This window comes from Perissodus microlepis, chromosome 22, assembly GCF_051167445.1.
Source record: "Perissodus microlepis isolate ML-2025 ecotype Zambia chromosome 22, ASM5116744v1, whole genome shotgun sequence".
Classification (NCBI taxonomy): Eukaryota; Metazoa; Chordata; class Actinopteri; order Cichliformes; family Cichlidae; genus Perissodus; species Perissodus microlepis.
Window position 1 is genome coordinate 18,056,619 of NC_140481.1, and position 19,474 is coordinate 18,076,092.

Sequence of the window (19,474 nt, forward strand, 5' to 3'; positions counted from 1 at the left end):
AGCTAACATCTGCAGATACCTTGTTGGTTGAGTTCCTGTAAAACGAAATAGAACAGCAATGGTCGGGTTTAAGCTTGTCAGTGCTTATCATGATTCTTATGAGATACTATAAACAGGGCTGTAAGTGCATGTTTCATCTTCCCATGATTCAGTTTGCTAATAGGTTCTCTCCTCTTTGCACCACATTTAGTTTGTATTACACACATTGTATGATGTGGCACTTATTCATCAGTATTGTTTTAAATTGCAAGATGTGAGAAAATCTCGTGTCAAGGTGGGTGTTTGTTTTGAGGAGCTGAGCTCTATATTTAAGATTCGAGGAGGTTAAAATATGAGTCAGCTGTCTTGCACCATGGTTGCTAGTGCTCGTGGCTTGTTTATAGTGTGTTGTCTTGGTAATGTCAATATATTGATAGTTAGGGAAATACAGATGTTAGGGATACTTAAGAAAAGGCTGAAGTACTTTCAATATCCTGCTCTGTGCCAGTATTCTTACTTAGAAAATTTAATGCAGCTTTTCCATGTTATTTGCATGCTATTCTGCACAATGTGAGCATTATCAATCCTTCTAACTGTGCAGCAGGTGTGCTTGAATGTGTGTTTTAACACAAAGTGCCAGTATGAATATGTTTGACTTCCTATCTGCTGACCTGCAAGTCCAGGCCTTATCAGTATGACCCAAGGGCTATCTGTATTTTATCAGTTTCTCTTGGAAGTGATGTTGCATCAACAGTTCCTGAGTGATCAATGTAAAACTGGACACATCCACAACTTCAAAAGGTTCATGTTTCAAACGTGTACTTTCATTTCCCAAAATCACAACACAGAAAAATCCAGTCCCCTCTCCCAGCCTATGATCTAATTCTCAGAAAAATTGCACAAGGCTGCTAAGAAGCTGCTGGATTTGCAGGTTTCTGTTTGAACTTTTTGCACAGGTCTTTCTCGGCCCTAAGTGCGTTTGCCAAGTGCAGCACATGATCGGAGTCGACCAATAGTAATACTACTCGGTCCCGTCTGCTCCAGCTTTGGAAAAGAGATTTGTAGGGTTTTATTGTTGTTGTTTACTTCTAATCTTCTAAAACTGAGGCACAGTTTCATAATGCCTCGTAAAAGTAGTAAGCTTGTGTCCTGCACTCATTTAAATGGGTTTCTGTTTGTAAGCCCCGCAAGATGGAAAAAGCCTCGGATCAGTTTGTGTATTTTCTGTCAAAATTGGTGCACGGTGTGCACATGTTGAGAGATTTGTAACTGGCATTATACCTCTACCAAGCATAGCCCAGATCAATTGCTTCAAACCTGAAAGCATATGTTCAATACATCATTTTGGGATAAACTGTGAAGTATGATGCGTGTCTAAGGCATTTTTCTCTGTAAACCCTGATGCGCTTCTAATGATTTCTTTTATTCTTATTAGTCTCTAATATGGAACTTAGCATTTGGAAAATCATGCAAATTTGAATTTTAAATTCAGGGTACCACAGTATACCACATACCACAGTATGTCTTTGGCACCTCTTGTACAGACATGTAACTGAAAGCCATTTTAGGTTTTTTTTGTTCCAAAGTAGAATGATTCATGACAGATTTCCAACATTTGTGCGTGACTCAGAATGAGGTGGATCTGCCAAAAATAGCGCACGTCTGTGTCTGACTACCTGAAGTTTAATTAAGGATCGCAAAGGTTTGTTTTAGGTGCTGCGCAAAGGCTGAAGGTAAATGAATCGTGCTGCTCCAAAATAAATGAATGGTAATTGTAATAACTGACATTTGGAATTGATTGTTTAACAAAAAAACAAACATGTAAAGCAAACATATATTTATTTAACATGAAATACAGAAAATTAAGCATTTCTGTAATAATGTAATCTGTAAAACATCTGTCCTTTGAACAGATGTGTTTGCTGTTCAGAGTCCTGCAAGAGGTAACTGGCATCTGAATTCCCTGAGAGCTATTTTTAGTGGTTCCAGTTTTTGCAGATCTGCAACTTTTCTGTGAAAAGTTCCAAGATCACAAATCAATGGACCAGATCATCTTTTAACACTGGAGGTGCAGTGAAAGGTTTAAGAAATTCTGGTCTTGCACAGAATAGCATAGTGATAGAAGCAAGAAAGAAAAAAACCAAAAGCAAAAAAATAAATAAATACTGTGCTATTTTCGAAGTAATATCTCAGATAGAAGCATTTTGCAATTCTATAGCAAGGCGAGCATTATGACTGCAGAATTTATTGTAATGATGCCTTTCAATCCCCCCTGGATATTCTTAATCTTTTAAATTGATCCTTTAATTTGTGCTCGCGTAAAAAGCTCAGGGTAAGCTGTTCTTAAAATATGCAGTACTACATAGCAAAAGCAGTTTGAATTCATAATCAGCTAGTTTACATTAAAAGCTGACATATATCACATATCACATTCACACAGATGAGACATGAGGGTATCTTTCAGCAGTTAGTGGACACCCACTGAAGCAATAGGGCGCTTTATTTTTAATATTTGGGGTGTTCTGGATGTGCTGTTATAGCATAATTATGCAAAGCACCAAGTAAACAGCATTTCAGTCATTTTTTGTTCTGCCAGCACGAGTAAGTGGCTGGGTCCTGTACTCTCCTTCATGGCAGGTATCACCCAATTATTAAGCCAACTTATGGACCTGTTATCTTGTGCTGTATTTATGCACACATAATGGACACAGGGCTAGATCTAAGTATGTGTGCATTTGAGTGGCTGTGTGTGTGTGTGTGTGTGTGTGTGTGTGTGTGTGTGTGTGTGTGTGTGTGTGTGTGTGTGTGTGTGTGTGCTGAGGTGGGCTAAAAGGAACTGCAGTAATTTCACAGAGAAGAAGAACTGTGCGCCTGCCCCACTTTCAGTCTTTTAATCATGTATAGACACTCGGGGCGCTCCTCTGAGTAAGTGTGTGTGTGTCTGTCTCTCTGTCTCTGTGTTTGTACGGCACTCGTGGTGTGTGTGTGTCTGTGTGTATGAAAGAGACGTACAGTATGTGTCAAGGGGGGAATGCACTTAGAATTCCCTGACCTCAGACGACCCTGTGTGTGTGTGTGTGTGTTTATTTTTTCTAATGCATGCATTTTTTTTCTGCACAGAAAGGCAGAAGCAGTCACTACTAAAACCTGCCCTCATTTAAACTTTCGAGTGCAGTGCTGGCAGTGATTCACTGTTTTATTTTGTGAGATTTCAATGCACTCTAAAAGTACTGACAGAATACAGCTAAATACAGTAGCTACAGAAATACTGTAAATGTTAAGGATGTCCTAGCAAGCCCACGCCTTCGTACTTAAAAACAAAAAAACAGATGTGATAAGAAAATTCACCATTTATATGTTATCTAAAGCGCTTCCTTACTTATTTAACTGGGGCCATTAACAGCTAAATACAAATCCCTAAGGGGTGTGTGCGTTTGAGTGAGTGCACATTAAATTTTTGGCCCCTCCAACTATGTAATCTCAGCATGACCTTGTAGCAGTTTGTAGCCCCATGGTGCCCATCCCTGTGACTAACGCCCAGTGTAACAAGCTGCCACAAGCAACTGTACTGTTATACTTATAAGACCACAATATAATGCTGTCTGTAGCTGGACCACAAGCTCCTACATGCCTCTCTTGCCTGTGAAGTATTTGTGATATATACATTGATAGCAAAAGGCCATACACAATTTTAATAGCTGACCTCTTTTAAAAATAGTGCCGTATTTAGTCCTCACTCTGTGGAAGTATTTGATCCATAAGTTCCTGTTCCAGAAAAGTGCGCACAGTGAAAGAGGAATTAAGGACCTGGCAGTATGCAGTTAATTTACAAGAACATGTTGGAGTTTAAACCAAACGTTTGTCCACCTTCGTCCTTGAAGGTGCTCTCCATGGGATTAGGAAAACTAAAGAAAACAAAACAATTCATGTATTCAAATTTGATTAATTGCTACTATTAGAGTTTTCTCCAGTGTGTAACTGCAGGGCTGAGGAGATTTAACACTAAGGCATGTTTGAGCTAAGCCCCTGGAGCCTGGAGAGCAGCACTGGACATCCAAGTATTGACACCTTGTCTCACTATGGATTGCTAAGAGGCAGCAGGGTGTGGCCAACACAGGGTTAAGTACTCTGACCCTTTGACCTTGGTTATATAATTGACTGTCGCTCTGTTGTAGGAGTGAGCGGGAGCAGTCTTTTATGATGTGTCAGAAGACAAACATAACTCAACAATGACATAAAGCTTCAAGAAGCAACTGCGCTGACTTGAAATGTCACATTACTGTTGATGTCAAGCTCCATATTTAAGCTCCTAAAGGAGGGAGTGTGTTTTTTTATGGCTTTTCCCCGGGCCTGTGTTTTTGATGAGTTTGCAGGTGTGGACGCACATAATGCATGCTAAAAATACACACGTCACTTGCAGTCAAGGTTAAACAAAGATAACTGGACCTTATTTGGGTTAAGGGCAGTGCAGCATGTTGGAAGCGAGCCATGACCTGTCCCGCACGCATGCACGCGCTCACTCACACATCTCTCACACACACACATATAGTACACACACCTGTCAGTGTTGGCATCTGCTCAGTTCTCTTTCTTGTAGTCTCTCTGTTCCTTTGTCCTCTCTGTCTTGGTCACTTGGTCAGGGACAGCTGGTGGGGCAGTGTGAGCACCTGTACTTTTTTATGTGTGTGCATCTTTTTGTGTGTGGTTAGGCTTATCAGTGTGGCTAGGAGGATGTATCTGCAGTGTCCGGCCAAATGTCTGTGCATCAGCATGTGTGTATGTGTGTGTGTGTGTGTGTGTGTGTGTGTGTGTGTGTGTGTGTTCAGTGTGTGTTAAGTGAGCGTATGAGCACCTGTGCTGCCAGCAGGAACCTGCCACGGGCGTAGTGCTTCCTGACGTATGCTGGTGACTTCCTAAGGTCACGCTGTGAACCCCATAATAACTATTATCTTCTTAAAGTTGAGCACAGTGTCAAAAGAGGGATGGTAAAGTATTTTGTGCAGGACAGATAACGCCTAATATGTGCACAATTATTTTTGATGTGTTTTCTTTGGTTAAACACTACCCTGAGGGCAGGCCACATGCACACACTTCTGGTGTGCACGTCAGGTCTGCCTTATGTTCAAAAGTGAGATTTTCAGTCATTTGTAAGGATGAATCTTTTTTTCTTTTTTCAAAAACAACTTAAACTTAGTCAGCATACAAAATAGTTTCAAACAAGAACAAAGCAGTTGTTAAATTAAAAGATTTAATACTGTCTGCAGGCCTTCATAATAAGATATGTATGTTTTTCTCCTCAAACTTTATCTCTCAGCCAATAGCTGTTCTTGTCAGCAGCTGTGTTTGACCCACTTCTATTCAACTCTCAAGCAAACATGCAAATAAAGTGTATGTAATGTTGTATTGCACGAGTATCCCGTGGTACATGTTTTCTTTCTTTACATAAGATGCCTCATGCCAGACTAATTTTCCTTATCATTTTCTGCAGCTTTGTCTTTTATAAATTCAGTTCCTGTACAATGAGACACCCCTAATTTCTTTATATTTTGTTTCCAAGGAGCCCACTTTTATATATTTTTTTAAGTGGACTTGAGCAGCAGTTTTCGAGGCTTTCAGAAGGTTATGCCACTTAACACTGACCTATGAATGATTGAAGCATTAAAAACCCAAGAGTTGAACCGATCCAGGCATCCAGGTAGGTATAATTCAGCACTGAACCAATTTCAAATTGCATCTTCAGGCCCTTGTTATTAGCACCCTATTGCAAAAATGCATAATTTGTGCTTATTTCCTCAGATGAACTCTATTTGAAAGATATTTCCTCAAATAAGAGAAAATGTAGGCATTGAACACTAGGCTTCTGGGTGAAAGCCCTGTTACTACCTCGTGTGACCTTCATTGGTCTCCTGCTGGGGAAAGGATGCTTCCTTCAGTACATATTAAAAAAATGTATTAGTAAAAAATAAAAATAGCCTTTAAAGCTGATAGATGAAGAGAGATTTGAGGTTTAGCTCTAAATGTTTAAGTGGATTCATCTTGTTTTCATGGCGCTTTTCACTTTTCTGGAAGATGCCACCCCAACATTTGGTCCGATCGTAGCGTAGTTTCTGTCCTCAACCAGTGAACTTTAACTTTGGCTTGTACAAGCAATTATAACTTCAAGAAGAAACGACTCTCCTGGCACGGCTAAAAGCATGACAGACAAGAAAAAGAGTAGAGGTTGACGCGTCATTCAGCACATTCTGACAGGAATGAAAGTGTGGGGGCGAGTGAGACTAAACGCTTGTGTCAAGGTGTTGAATGAGGTCTCTTGAAACCTGCTCGAGCAGCAACAGTTTGGATCCGCTTTGCTCTCCTGTGGTAGAAAGTCCGTAATCCGGCCATTATACGTGTTGTCTGCCTGACTGTCAGATTACTGCTCGAGAGCGCGCCTGTAGCATTAATGCTGTTTGCTGTCCCCGTTCATATTTAACTCAGCTTTGGACTTAATTTTCAGTGGTGGGTTAGCTGGTTTTGAGCTCTCGTTCATATCGGCGTCTCCTATGTCTGGGTGCATTGAGCGTTCCACACGTTTCCAGATCACATGTGCTTGTTTGTGGTTGGGAGTGGGAGAGAAAACCTTTGCAGGGAATCAGTGGCAGAAGATTATTACTATGTATGCGTGGGTAGTTCTTACTGTACAGTATGTCTTTTAAATGTTTGGAAAAATTGCAATTGAAGTAGTGCAGTGTGTGTGTGCCCATGTGTACACCTTTGAAGTGGTTTTTCTCGGTGCATGTGTGTTCCCTGTAGGTCCTCCTCCCAGCATATTCCCCTTATCCTCGTATTCGGATCTTAGGGAGGCGATCAAAGCCGGGCTCCCTGCGACTCCAGCGTCTCCAGGCTCTCTGTGCTAACGTGGCTCGACTGAGCAATGCTGAGCAATTCCCTGAGGTGGCAACTTGCGCTCCAGTGTTCAACGCTAGTGAACTCTGTCGGCTTCACTTGCACATGTTAGCTCTGTGCTGTACCAGCGTGCCATGCAGAGAAGACCGTTTGTTCACTTTTTCCTCTCTTTTTTCCCTCTTTCACCCAGTTTTCTTCTATGCAAATGCACTTTGGACTGTGTGTCTGCTCTGAATTTTACTTCCCCCCCACCCTTCAGCTCACATCTCTGTCTTGTGTCATAGTGATGTTGTTATGTTGTGATGTGTTACCCTGGAGAATACTTGCATCAGTAGACAGGAAGAGAGTATATAAAAACAAAAAAAGAAGAAGGAAGGAAGAAAAAGAGGAAGATCTTTGGGGGGAAAAAGACAAGGTGAAGGACAGGAAGTAAGAAATGGATTATGTTGGATTTGATTAAACCTTTGTTCGTTTACTTTTAATTTTCTGGTTCAAGGACACGGCACCACATAGTAATCTTACCAAGGAACTGACACCACCAACGCTGATATACAAAGTGTGCTTCTACTTGCTTATAGCTTTTTTTAAAGTCCTTTGTAAAATACTAAACACAACCTCAATGACTGACCTTCTAGTAAAGCTCTTTGTTAATATTATCATCTCATGGCTTTAATTAGTTGTTATTATTTCATAAGTGGTGTCCTCTTGCTTTAGCAGCAGCAGAACTGTTGCGCTCTTTATACATATATATTTACTTGTGTCATTGTGAGGGCACTCATCAGTGCACAGTGCACTGCTTTTTTTATTATGCCTCTCATCCTGACTTTAACCATCACAGCTAGATTACAATCTGACTTTAACCCACAGTCCTAATCTAAACTGTGTCACCTGAACCTTTAACCTTGAGCTGTTCACAGATATGCACCACAGCGCTGAACTTTTCTAAACATTACCCGACCGAGGTACACGCGAAAAGGCAAATGTCCAACGCACCTGGTTCGGACACACCGGGTCTTTAACTCGCTGCTTCTTTTAACCTGGTGCTCAGGTTGAAGCTCATATCGGTGCTCGCAAAGATATCACTAAAATTTCTCCCTCTCACACGTACGTGCACAGTCTCTGTGTGACAGAGGGACGCCAGGCAGGAGACCAATAAAAAAACAGGCTGAAAGGGGCAGTGCACAGTTTCACAGGTGCACATGGAGACACACACAAAGGCACAGACACACACATTGGGGCTGCCAGTATTATTGAGTGCCCTTTGCAACAGATGGAGAACTGAATCCGAAGCTGCTGAGTCGGAGGAAAATCTTGCAGTCGTAAGTGTGAGCATCTACAAACCTGTGCTTATGTGTAAACTTTTCACAATATTTAGAACACCCCCCATTTCCAAGAAGCACACAGGCAAGGTGAATCCAAGTGAAACCCCCCCACATTGAACAAAGAGGAACATTTGATGATTTAGTGAATGGAGACATTTAAACATCCTTATATACTGATATAAAAAAATTTAAAAATGGGACTGAAACATGTAAACTAATGACAAAAAATGTCTGTTTATTTATTTTGGATTGTTGACATGGACAACAATAGACATGGACATGTTTTGAGACCATTTTCTGAGAATGTGTTCTGTATGTTTGCTCTGCTAATTAAGCTTTGAATCAGATTTTTGTATTTTAGGCAGACTAGTACTGCCATACTTTTCATGTCTACATGTATGTGTCACTCTCTTCTCATAGTATTTTTTACAACATCCAATACTGGGAAAAGGACTTGCACAGCTGATGTCCAACCATATATGTTAATAGCTTCATACTTTATTACAATGCATGTGTGGTTGTTGAAAATAACCACTTTCAAGGCTTTGTCTGCTTTAACTGGGGATAAAAGTGACTTTATTCATCTGTAGGAAGTGCATATGGGAGCAAAGAGCATGACAGCCATAAATCTGGGGCTCTGAGGCAGATGATGAGCTCATGATTTGTGCATTTCAACCACTAATAAGCACGTATTTCCTCTTTGAAAGACCCTCACATCAAGTCATCTTTGGTAAAGTTGTTGTCCTGGCCTCTGTGTATGCTGTTGCTGTTTTTTGTGTGACTCTACGAGCTGGATGTACACACCATGTGTTTTGCTTCTTTCGTATGCCTGGGTGCTTGTGTGTATGTGCTTGAATTTTGTGTTAAGTTAGTGCAAACAAAAACATGCATGCTTTAGTATCACTTTCTGTCCCCGGGGTAGGGGGTACTCTTGGTTGTCACATGATCGGCTGACCTGATTTTGTGTTGCTGAGTCAATGTGTTGTTTCGGGGTTCAAGTTAACGCTCGACTCGGCCCTGCGACCTTGGGACATGTCTTTGTCACTGTGGTAACAGCCTCGGGGGTTACTTAAAATAAGGGAGCACACTGGATGGGAGCACTAAGTGTTTCTCGATGTGCTTGTGCATCAAATTAGGCACTGTACCACATTTTATTTGCCCGGGGAACATTAACTCACTTCTTTTTAATGAACATCCTGCAACAAAGCCATAAAGTTGGATTCACACCTGGGCGATAAATGATGCAACAGCGCCCTGCTTTAGGTTATGGTGGAGTGCCACTACAGTAGTTGGGAATTAAGTGCTTTGCACAGAAGGTGCAAAAGCAAGTGTATTGGTTGCCTGAGCGTTTGATGCAGGAGGCTTGAAAATGGACCTTATTTCCCTGAATGGTGTGCATGCAGAGTAGGAAAGGAGAAGTGCGATTCTTTCGGTATTGCTTTAGACATAGCGACTCTCGATCAGAGCTTTCTGAGAAAACGAATTGTAGTGTAAAATTGTTTAACATTTCCAGGCTATGAAATGTGGTTTTCACAGAAATACTACCTTCATTATGAGGTTCTGCTCTCAGTTTACTAGAGACATTTGGTCAGAGAAAGAGAAACGCTGACCTTACTGGAAACTGAGCTAAGTTAATGCGCAAGAACTAAGTAGTTATGATTTTTGTTTAGAGAGGAAAAAAAAGAGGACACGAGCCTCAAACCGTGTGTCTCATGTGGGTAAACAAAGCGTGGTTACCATGCTGATTCGGCGTCAGTGTATAAATAGCATGGGTGTTTGTTCTGAATAGTCTTCAGAGAGGGAGAGAGCACAACAGAAAAAGGGGAAAGCAGAGGAAGAATCACAAGTGCAGACATTTACAAATGCACATGGTTTAAAGACTTCTATTTAAACAAGGACTGGGATTTAGCAAGTACTACAGGCAATGTGTGTGTGTGTGTGTGTGTGTGTGTGTGTGTGTCTGTCTGTCTGTCTGTCTGTCTGTGTGTGTGTCAGCTTTGTCAAGAAAGGCAGTGGTAGCAATTACTCTGTCATAAACAACAACATATCTACAATTTTCCTCTTCAAATTTGCAAACCAATTTCTTAACACAGAAGGCAAGTGGAGTTTTCTTGTAATAGCAGCATCACCCTGCACCTCACGAATAGTTATTTATGTAGTTTCTCTTTGTTATTTCATGAAGTTTTATGAACGAAGATCGCTTTGCTATCAAGCTCATTGTTAACGTCGACCTGTTTTGCTCTTTTCCTGCTCTTTTATTCCTGGACTGTATGAGACTTGCTTTGACTCAAGTTCATCCACTGTCTGCAACAAAATGTTTGAGCTGCTCTCGCTTGAAGGACACCCTCCCTCCAAGCTAACTTTCTTCTGAATGGCTGCCCCTCGTGAACAGGGGGGCTACTAAGGCTACAATATTACAATTTAATGGATATTGCTTCTCTATGAGAGCTTAATGTTCCAAGAGTAGCAGTGTTTCTGCACAAAACTGAAATAATTAAGAGGAAAAGAATACTGAATGATTAAGCTGATTGTTGTACTTGCAGAGCACTGGATGTGGTTATTATCCTATGATAATTGAGCTAAAGTAAGCAATAACCCAGACCTAAGTAATCTCAGAGGATGTAATATTGAAGAGAGAAATAAAAGCCTCTCTGTCTCTGTTTATCTGCAGGGAATTGTGACCACAACTGCCGACAAACAGACGTGAATAGACGGCGCACACTTCTTCTCCCTTCCTTTCTGCTGGTGGAGAGATCAAGGCTTCACATCAGGAACTACGACTGCAATCCGTTGTCAGCTCTCAGCTGAGCAGAAGGCTCCACCTACTCGGCCAAAGTAGCTCTGCCTCCTATTCTCAGGTAGGATTCAAAGAGGATGGAGTCAGAGAGTCGGTTGTCTCCTTCCCCTCACACCTACCCGGTCACAGCAGATGGCTGTCCCTCACTGAGCTTTCTTCCTGCGAAAAGGGAGTTTTTCCTTCCCACTGTTGCTCCAAATGCTTCTTCATATGGGTTGTCTGATTGTTGTGATTTTTTTTTACCTTACAATATAAAGGGCATGTTGTTGTCATTGGGCACCATATAAATAGAATAGAATTGAATAAATTGGATTGAATTGAAGAGACTTTTAACATGTATGTCTGCGCTTTATTATCAGGCAGATTCTGGTCCAGTTGATCTGTTATGATAACCGTTATGAATACACAAGCTAAGCTGCTATTAAAATCCAGTAAGACCTGTGGTGCCCGCACAGTCTACGGATATACATGCTTTAAGTTTTAATGGGTTAAATCCATCTGCTGTATTCAAGCTGTCGAGGGATTGTTTGTAGAGGAGGCATGTATTTTTATGCCAGATCAGCGGTAACCATGGAACCATGCACGGTAACATATATGCATCGCTTATGGTTTATAGCATGAAGGATTGTGATTATTGACCAGTTAAACACAGTCACCACACAGTAACTACAGTAACCACAGTAACTTTTGCTTCATGAGATGACAATATGAGGAAGTTGAAGCTCCAGCAACACTTGGACTATGTAGGACAATTTAATTACTTCCCTCGTATTGCTTATTATAGATAACATTTTAAATAGGGTATGAGTACAGTACAAAAAATTAAATAACCAATCGTACAGCGCCTCAAACATCAACAAGCATGTGTTGGGTTTATGATAGTATGGATTAGAGCCAGTCATTCTCCCTGGCAGTAAGTCCAGTGACCTCTCATACCTGCAGTTATAAGCAGGAAAAGTAATATTACAATATGAAATGTAGTTCTAGTACAGGTTTTCTTGTGTTGAAGTTTTCAACACTTAGTGTGTTCTTGAAAACCCACGCTAGAGACCTTGCACTGCGTGATTTATGTCACTGTGAACGGGACAAAAACCAACAAACGATCCGTGAGCCTGTGCTAGGCGAGCTAGCTGCATGAGCCAAACTATTCTCCGACATGACCATACGTAGCAGGCTTTACTCCAGTTCAGAGGGGTGTGGTCATGGTACACTGACGCATCTCTTCTCCAAGTATATCAAGAATCAGTTATATGTTGTTGGTTCACTGTGCAACCTACGTGAGTCTGAACCAAACGAGTCGAGCTGCAGGTATGACACCAGATGGGTCGGGCCTGTCCTTTCTTTTCTTCTTTTAATAGCAGTTTTCATAAGATCTGAGGTACTTAGGTGTGCTTTGGGTGTATGTGTGTTTCTGTGACTCAGAGGATAAACCTCTTTGAATGGAACTGAGCTCCTGTCCTTCTCGCCGCCCTCCTTCATGCTTTTTGACTTTTGATTTTCTCGTTTTCGTTTTCACTCTTCACTTTCAACGGCCCATTGTGACGTCCCTCAACTCCTTCTCCCATCAATATTCCCTTTCTCTCTCTCTCTCAGTTTCACTACCCATCCTCTAGCTGAAGAAGCTTTCCGCTCTTTTCCCTCTTACTGTATCCTCGGCCGCTTGTATTGAAGCTTCTCCGCCAGCCCTTTATCGCCGTCTCGCCAGCTGCATGTTGAAGCTCCATTCTCTCCTATGAGGGATAGCAGGATGAATAGAAGGGCTTACTGAGGGAAAGAGCGAGAAAGCCAATCCCTGCTTTTTGTCTCACTGAACATCTTTTACTGTCTTCCTCTCTCTCCTCTCCCTGTCCTAAACTCTTCTGTGACCAATACCGTCACCGCTTTCTCCTGCTGCTCATTCTGCCTGCTCTGTGAGAGGGGCTGTTGTTGTTATGGGATAGTTGTAGACACAGACAATATAGAAAGAGGATTTTTTTGTACCAGTTATTTTAAAAAATATATCATAAAACCCAAACATGATTTTTGGTTCTCGTCCCAGTTGCAGCGTGCCGCCGGCTGCTGCAAAATAAGTTTTTGTTTATCGCCCCTCAGTGTAGTTATACTCGACTCACCAACAGCATCATTTTATTTTTGCTGTGAGCTACTTCAGGGACTTGCTTCATACCTCTACAAATATGTTTTGAAGTACAGACTAATTAGCTTATTAAATTAACATTGTACCAATTTATAGAGGACTAGTTTTGTGGATGGGGTGGGAGGAGTGTAAGGATAATAAATCAAAAGGTAAGATAAAGAAGAAACAAGGTTGATAATTGGGGAAAAAAGTGAACATAAAGTAGCCTTTTTGGATATTTCTTTTCTCTAAAATTCAGTCGCTCCCTGCTCCCCTCGTCCTCTTCTCTTCCTCTTTCTTTAGCCGTCATTCTCGCTGACTGGAAATTACACATTTCACTCCCCGCTGCTTTCTGCTCTCTCTCTCTCCATTGTAAATTCACTGTTGACAGTTGCCTTTCTCTGAACACAAAGTCTCAGAAATGAGCAGATGGAGGGGTGACAGCCTAAAAGCTCAAACAATGACACTGGGCGGCAAGTCGCCGTGGCTGTCGGTGTAGCATATAGAGACTGCCAGCTATAAAGAAGCTAAAGATGTAGAATCAGAATGAGAACGCATGACATAAATCAACGAAAATTTATGTGAAAACATTTAACACGTGGCTTATGTTGTATCATGTGTGACTTACAGTGAGTCTAAGAGGAGAATAAGCTTATGTCACAATGCAGCTAACAAAGAGGTACCCAGCTGACAAGTGACATGTACACCTCACCTGTCACTTCATTAGGTACGCCTTGCTATTACTGGGTTGGACCCTGTTTTGCATTTAGAACTGCTTTAATCCTTTATAACATACATTTAACAAAGTGCTGGAAACATTCCTCAGAGATTTTGTAGCGTCACACAGTTGCTGCAGATTTGTCGGCTGCACATCCATGACGCAAATCTCCCGTTGTTCCATGTTCCACCCGATTGAGATCTGGTAACGGTGGAGGATGTTAGAGTGCAGTGAACTCACTGTCATGTTCAAAAAACAGTTTGGGATGATCTGAGCTTTGTAACATGGTATCCTGCAGGAAGTAGTCATCAGGAGATGGATACACTGCTACCTTACACAGCTACCATAGAGTGGGAGGCGAGGCACACCCTGGACAGGTCGCCAGTCTGCCGCAGGGCTAACACCGAGACAGACGTCCATTCACACACACATTCTCACGTCTTTGCACTGTGGGAGGAAGCCAGACATCGGTGCCTGAATTCTGACCTTAATATCTGAATCTTGGAACAGAAATCGAAACTCATCAGACCAGACAACATTTTTGCAGTCTTCTGTTTATCATTTTGATGAGCCTTTGTAAATCGTAGCCTCGGTTTCCTGTTCTCAACTCACATAAATGGGACTGCTGTAGCCCATCCACTTCAAGGTGCTTTCAGAGATTCTCTTCTGCATGTCTAGAGTGTTATTTGAGTTACTGTTGCCTTCCAATCAGCATGAAGCAGTCTGGTTATTCTCTTCTTACCTCTGGCATTAGGAAGGCATTTTTTAGACCGTTCTCTGTGAACTCCAGAGATGGCTGTATGGGGAAAATCCCAGCTGACTGGCAGTTTCTGAAATACTCATATCAGCCCATCTTTCACCACGGCACGTGCAAAGTCACTTAAATTACCTTGTATAAATATGTATATATATATATATGTATATGTATGTGTATATATATATATATATATATATATATATATATATACACACAACATATATATATATATATATATATATATATATATATATATATATATATATATATATATACACACATATACATATACATATATATATATATATATATATATATATATATGTATGTATATATATATATATATACATATATATATATATGTATGTATATATATATATATATATATATATATATATATATATATATATATATATATATATATATATATATATATATATATATATATATATATATATTACAGGGTGGGCCATTTATATGGATACACCGTAATAACATGGGAATGGTTGGTGATATTAAAGTCCTGTTTGTTGCACATTAGTATATGTGAGGGGGCAAACTCCTCAAGATGGGTGGTGACCATGGTGGCCATTTAGAAGTCGGCCATCTGGGATACAACTTTTGTTTTTTCAATAGGAAGAGGGCCATGTGACACATCAAACTTATTGGTAATGTCACAAGAAAAACAATGGTGTGCATCATATTGATCTGCTCATTCATTTTCTTTTCGGGGCCTGTTTGCAAAATGCGCTTGGCTTTCATTATATTATTGCATGGAAGGGTTAAACTTATTTATGTCTTGCAGGGGGAAGTCTGACAGCTTTATGTGGATTCAATCAATTTTTTACAGATTGATTAATTTTTTTATTTGAGACTGGAATTACTCCTACCCACTCTCACTCTTGTTCACGGTTAAACTCAATGCTGCCTACAGCAACAGCTCACAGTAATCTCGAAGATGTCAAATGACTAATTAACCCAGTGTTGCTTTCTGTAATACAGTTTCACAGGAGCCTCTGGATATCCAGCAATGCCAGGAGCTGTGAGTCCTTGAACAAATGCTCAATATATAAAATAAGCCGACCCAGTCCCTTTTGTTGGTCACAGGCTAAAAAGTTTATTGCCAATTACGTGTCGTTTGTACAATATGAGAATGTAATTAACATCAACTCCTCTAAAGTAAGAAATCTAGTAGATCTGGGGCACAGTGCTGCCATGAGTATGTACACGAGTATATAGAGAGGTCATCCCTTCTATGTGTGTGTTTGTGCGTGCGTGAGAGGGAGCATGGATTTCCCCTTCTCTGTTTTCTTGTAATCGCTACGCTCTGCTTTATTTGATCTGGGCCCGACTCTCATAGTAGAATTGAATTGGGTTCAGAGAGCACGGGAAACACACACACACACACACACACACACCTGAGAGTGCCAACTGCAACAACAGCTGTCACGAATTACAGTGACAGAGAGCAAACAAGAAGAGGGACAGCGGGAAATTAAGGTAGAGTTTTTAGAGTGACCAGATATTATGGTGGTATCTTTGCATCCCTTTTGATGTTGATAGAACAATTAGCTAATAAGTAAAATCATATCTTTCTCTGTACTTCTGCTCTTTCTGCTCTATATGTCTTTTGTCTTGCTGTCTTTACTCGTCATGCCGCCGCTCTCCACAAAAACACTGACGCACACACACACTTGAACTGCCTCTGCACACTAAACAGTTAGTTAATTACCTTGCTCAGTGTTGCTGGGTTCATCCAGACTGAATTACTGAGAAGAGAGGATAAAGGTAGAGAGCAGAGGAGGCAGAAAAAAGAAGTGAAGTGTGTGTGAATGAATCGATATAAAGAGAGGCATTCACAATTGGAGGAGCGACCTGATTTGTATATGCAAGAGAGCAAAGAAAAAGGAACAAAACTTATTTGAATGTTTCATCCAGGTTTGTTCTTTTCCAAGTAAAAAGCCTCAAAATTTGGTAAAGAAACGTTTGTAAGTACATTTCAGATCATTTGAGTTTAAACCTATGTTGCGTGAATTTAGTGCTCCATGTAACAGGAGCACAGTTGATTTGGTAGAAGAGAGTTTCATGAGAAATGCAGCTTTGTCTGATTCTTACTTTACTCCCTAGAACTTGCTTGTTTTTATACAGTAGCTGTAAAGATGTTGAAGTCTGGCTTAATAATCAATCCACCTATTAGTTAATGAGGTCAGTATAATTACCTATTTTTATGGATGTTTATGTGCATGTTTGTTTTGTTTGTCTCTTTTTTACATACTGAGGTTGTGTAAAAGTATTGAGCCGGCCCTCATTTCTTTATATTTCACCTCCAAGGAGTCAGACTTTCTTGAACAATATATCTCTGAAGGTCTGTTTTTCTTTGCTGCATTTTCACTAATTTCGTGAATTTCAGCTCAGTCTTTGTACCAGTCGAAAATCAGCCTTTGCTCCATTTTTTTCTGACACACTCATTTCACTGGCCCCTCAGTTGATCCATCCACCGTTCACTGAAGCTTCAACAGAAGTAGAAGGCCATGGAGGTATTCCCAGTCACACTGAACCGAAAATCAGTGGCAACAGGTTGGATGGAGTGACTGATATAAATTTGAAAATTTTGTTTCAAAATGTTGTAAATGTGTAGGGAGCGTCTACAGCTGTCTGTAAAACACGGTGAAGACTCTGTCGTGGTTTGGGGCTGGATTTCAGCCAGTGCTGCTGCTGGTCAAACTGTAAACGCAGACCCCAACCGGTCGCAGCAGATGGCCCCGCCCCTCCCTGAGCCTGGTTCTGCCGGAGGTTTCTTCCTGTTAAAAGGGAGTTTTTCCTTCCCACTGTTGCCAAAGTGCTTGCTCATAGGGTGTCATATGATTGTTGGGTTTTTCTCTGTATCTACTGTACAATATAAAGCGCCTTGAGGCGACTTTTGTTGTGATTTGGCGCTATATAATTAAAATTGAATTGAATTGAATTGAATTGAATTGAAATATGGTCAGATTTTAATCCACTCTACACTGCCAATGCAGTAAAAGCACAGTTGGATAGAAAAACACACAATGGAGCACTATCAGTCATGGATTGGCCTCCCCGGAGCCCGGACCTCGACATTATCGAAGCAGTGTGGGATCATGGTGACAGAGAACAGAACAAAAGGCAGAAACATCCAACATCTGTGAATGTCCTTCAAGAAAACTGGAGAACTATTCCTAAAGAATGCTTGGAGAAATGACGAGAAAGCTGCCTAATAGAGTTCAGGCTGTGTTTAAGAATAAAGGTGGTCACACCAAATATTGAGTTTCAAGCTTTCACAATTGTACACTGAATCGCTAAACCTCAAAGACCTTTACACAGTATTGTATTATACTTTCACCTGCAGCTGCCAGCAGAATGGGTTACATGCTATTTAAATGGTATCAAGATATGTATTCAACTAAAATGGGTGGGTGCTATTAGGTTAAAATACTTTATAGTTATAGCAGCTACTTCCAGCATTTTTTTAGATGTGTATAAATGGCTAACAGGAACCATAATCTACTGAGATAAATGATCCAGTTTTATTTGGTTTGGTTGTACCTCCGGAAAGCATCTGAGGAATGCATGTGGGGAAAAGAAAAAAATCCTGACGCTTGGGCCTATTCGGGGTCAACTCGGATCCAGTGGGCCGCTGGGCTTGTAATACACTGGCAGAAACCCTGCTGTACAGTACGACAGTGTATTTGAGCGAGATCACCCTATAACATCCTGACTGTACATGAAAGTGAAATGTGAAAATGTCATTTGGAGCTGTGGGGTATTGACTGTAATCGGTGTGGAAAAACATGCCGCTGTAGGTCATTACTAATGAGCCATACGCATGCTGGAACATTCAGCGTGCTGAGGGTGGATGCCTGCATCTTCATCTTTGCTGTGTACTGTGTCATTGTGAGCATGGCTTAATATATCTAAGCATTTACTCTTAAATGTGTATGTAAGGGTGGATGAACTGTGTGTGAGAGAGATTTTTATTCAGCGTGGGTGCCATTATTCACATAAGTGTACTAGTCTCTGTTTGGTGTGATTAAGTGGGCTCTTCTCAGCTTAAACCCACTTTTGTTGCTCTTTTCTTTGTTTTCTCTTGATTCCCTTCTGCTTTATAGCATTAAGCAGTGAGTAATGACGGCTGACATCATCTCTGGCTAGGCTAGTCTGACTAATTGGCCAGAGCAATCTGATTGCATTAGATGTTATTCCTTCAGGGCATTCCCTGTCTTCCGCGCCTGCTTTGAAAGATATCCCTCATTGTTTGCATGGAGCAACATATTACTTTTGTGTGGCGTTAGGGTTTTGGCTTTATTGTATTCATAGCAGGGTGAAACAAACTGCATTGGATGTGAATTAGTACGTTTGATTTATGGTTTGTGTGTTTTAACCCGAAACATGAATAATTTTAAAAGCGGTGATTGCTGTCGAGCCCTGACTCGTCTCGTTAATTGCTATCATCTAGAATGCACGTCTCAGGACACCTCAAGGATATTACAAACACACTACCGGGACGCTAATATACCGCTGAAATGTCTTTGGTTATTGTGCGGATGCTCTGGGTGCTCGTGCGAGAAAGCAATAAAAGTTGAAAAATGAAGTTGTGCTTTAGATCTACTAACAGCCATAAGAGCCGCTCATCTCTCTTCGCCTCTCTCCACGTATTCTCCCGTTCTTGTCTCCTCCACAGAACCTGCTTTAAGAGCCACCTTTTCAAGTGAAGTAAAATGATTATAGTAATGGACGCCCACCCCCTCCCACTCCAACCTCTCTCTTGCTCTCCTTCACAGTTGCTGCTCTGTACATTCTGTTCTGTACATTAGTGTAGCCCCTGGGATGCCCTCTCGCTCTCTTCTCTCTGCAGCTTAATGCATTCACACCTCCTGTATAA

General features: G+C 41.0%; 1 protein-coding gene across 2 annotated transcripts in view; it reads left to right on the forward strand.

Annotated features, from left to right (window-relative positions):
• Positions 1–19,474, forward strand: part of atxn1a (ataxin 1a) — a 98,460-nt gene that overhangs the window by 12,772 nt on the left and 66,214 nt on the right. For both annotated transcript variants that reach the window (XM_084920275.1, XM_084920276.1), the window contains exon 2: positions 10,858–11,044. The gene's annotated coding sequence lies outside the window, so the exon portion shown is untranslated. The remainder of the gene's footprint in view (positions 1–10,857; positions 11,045–19,474) is intronic.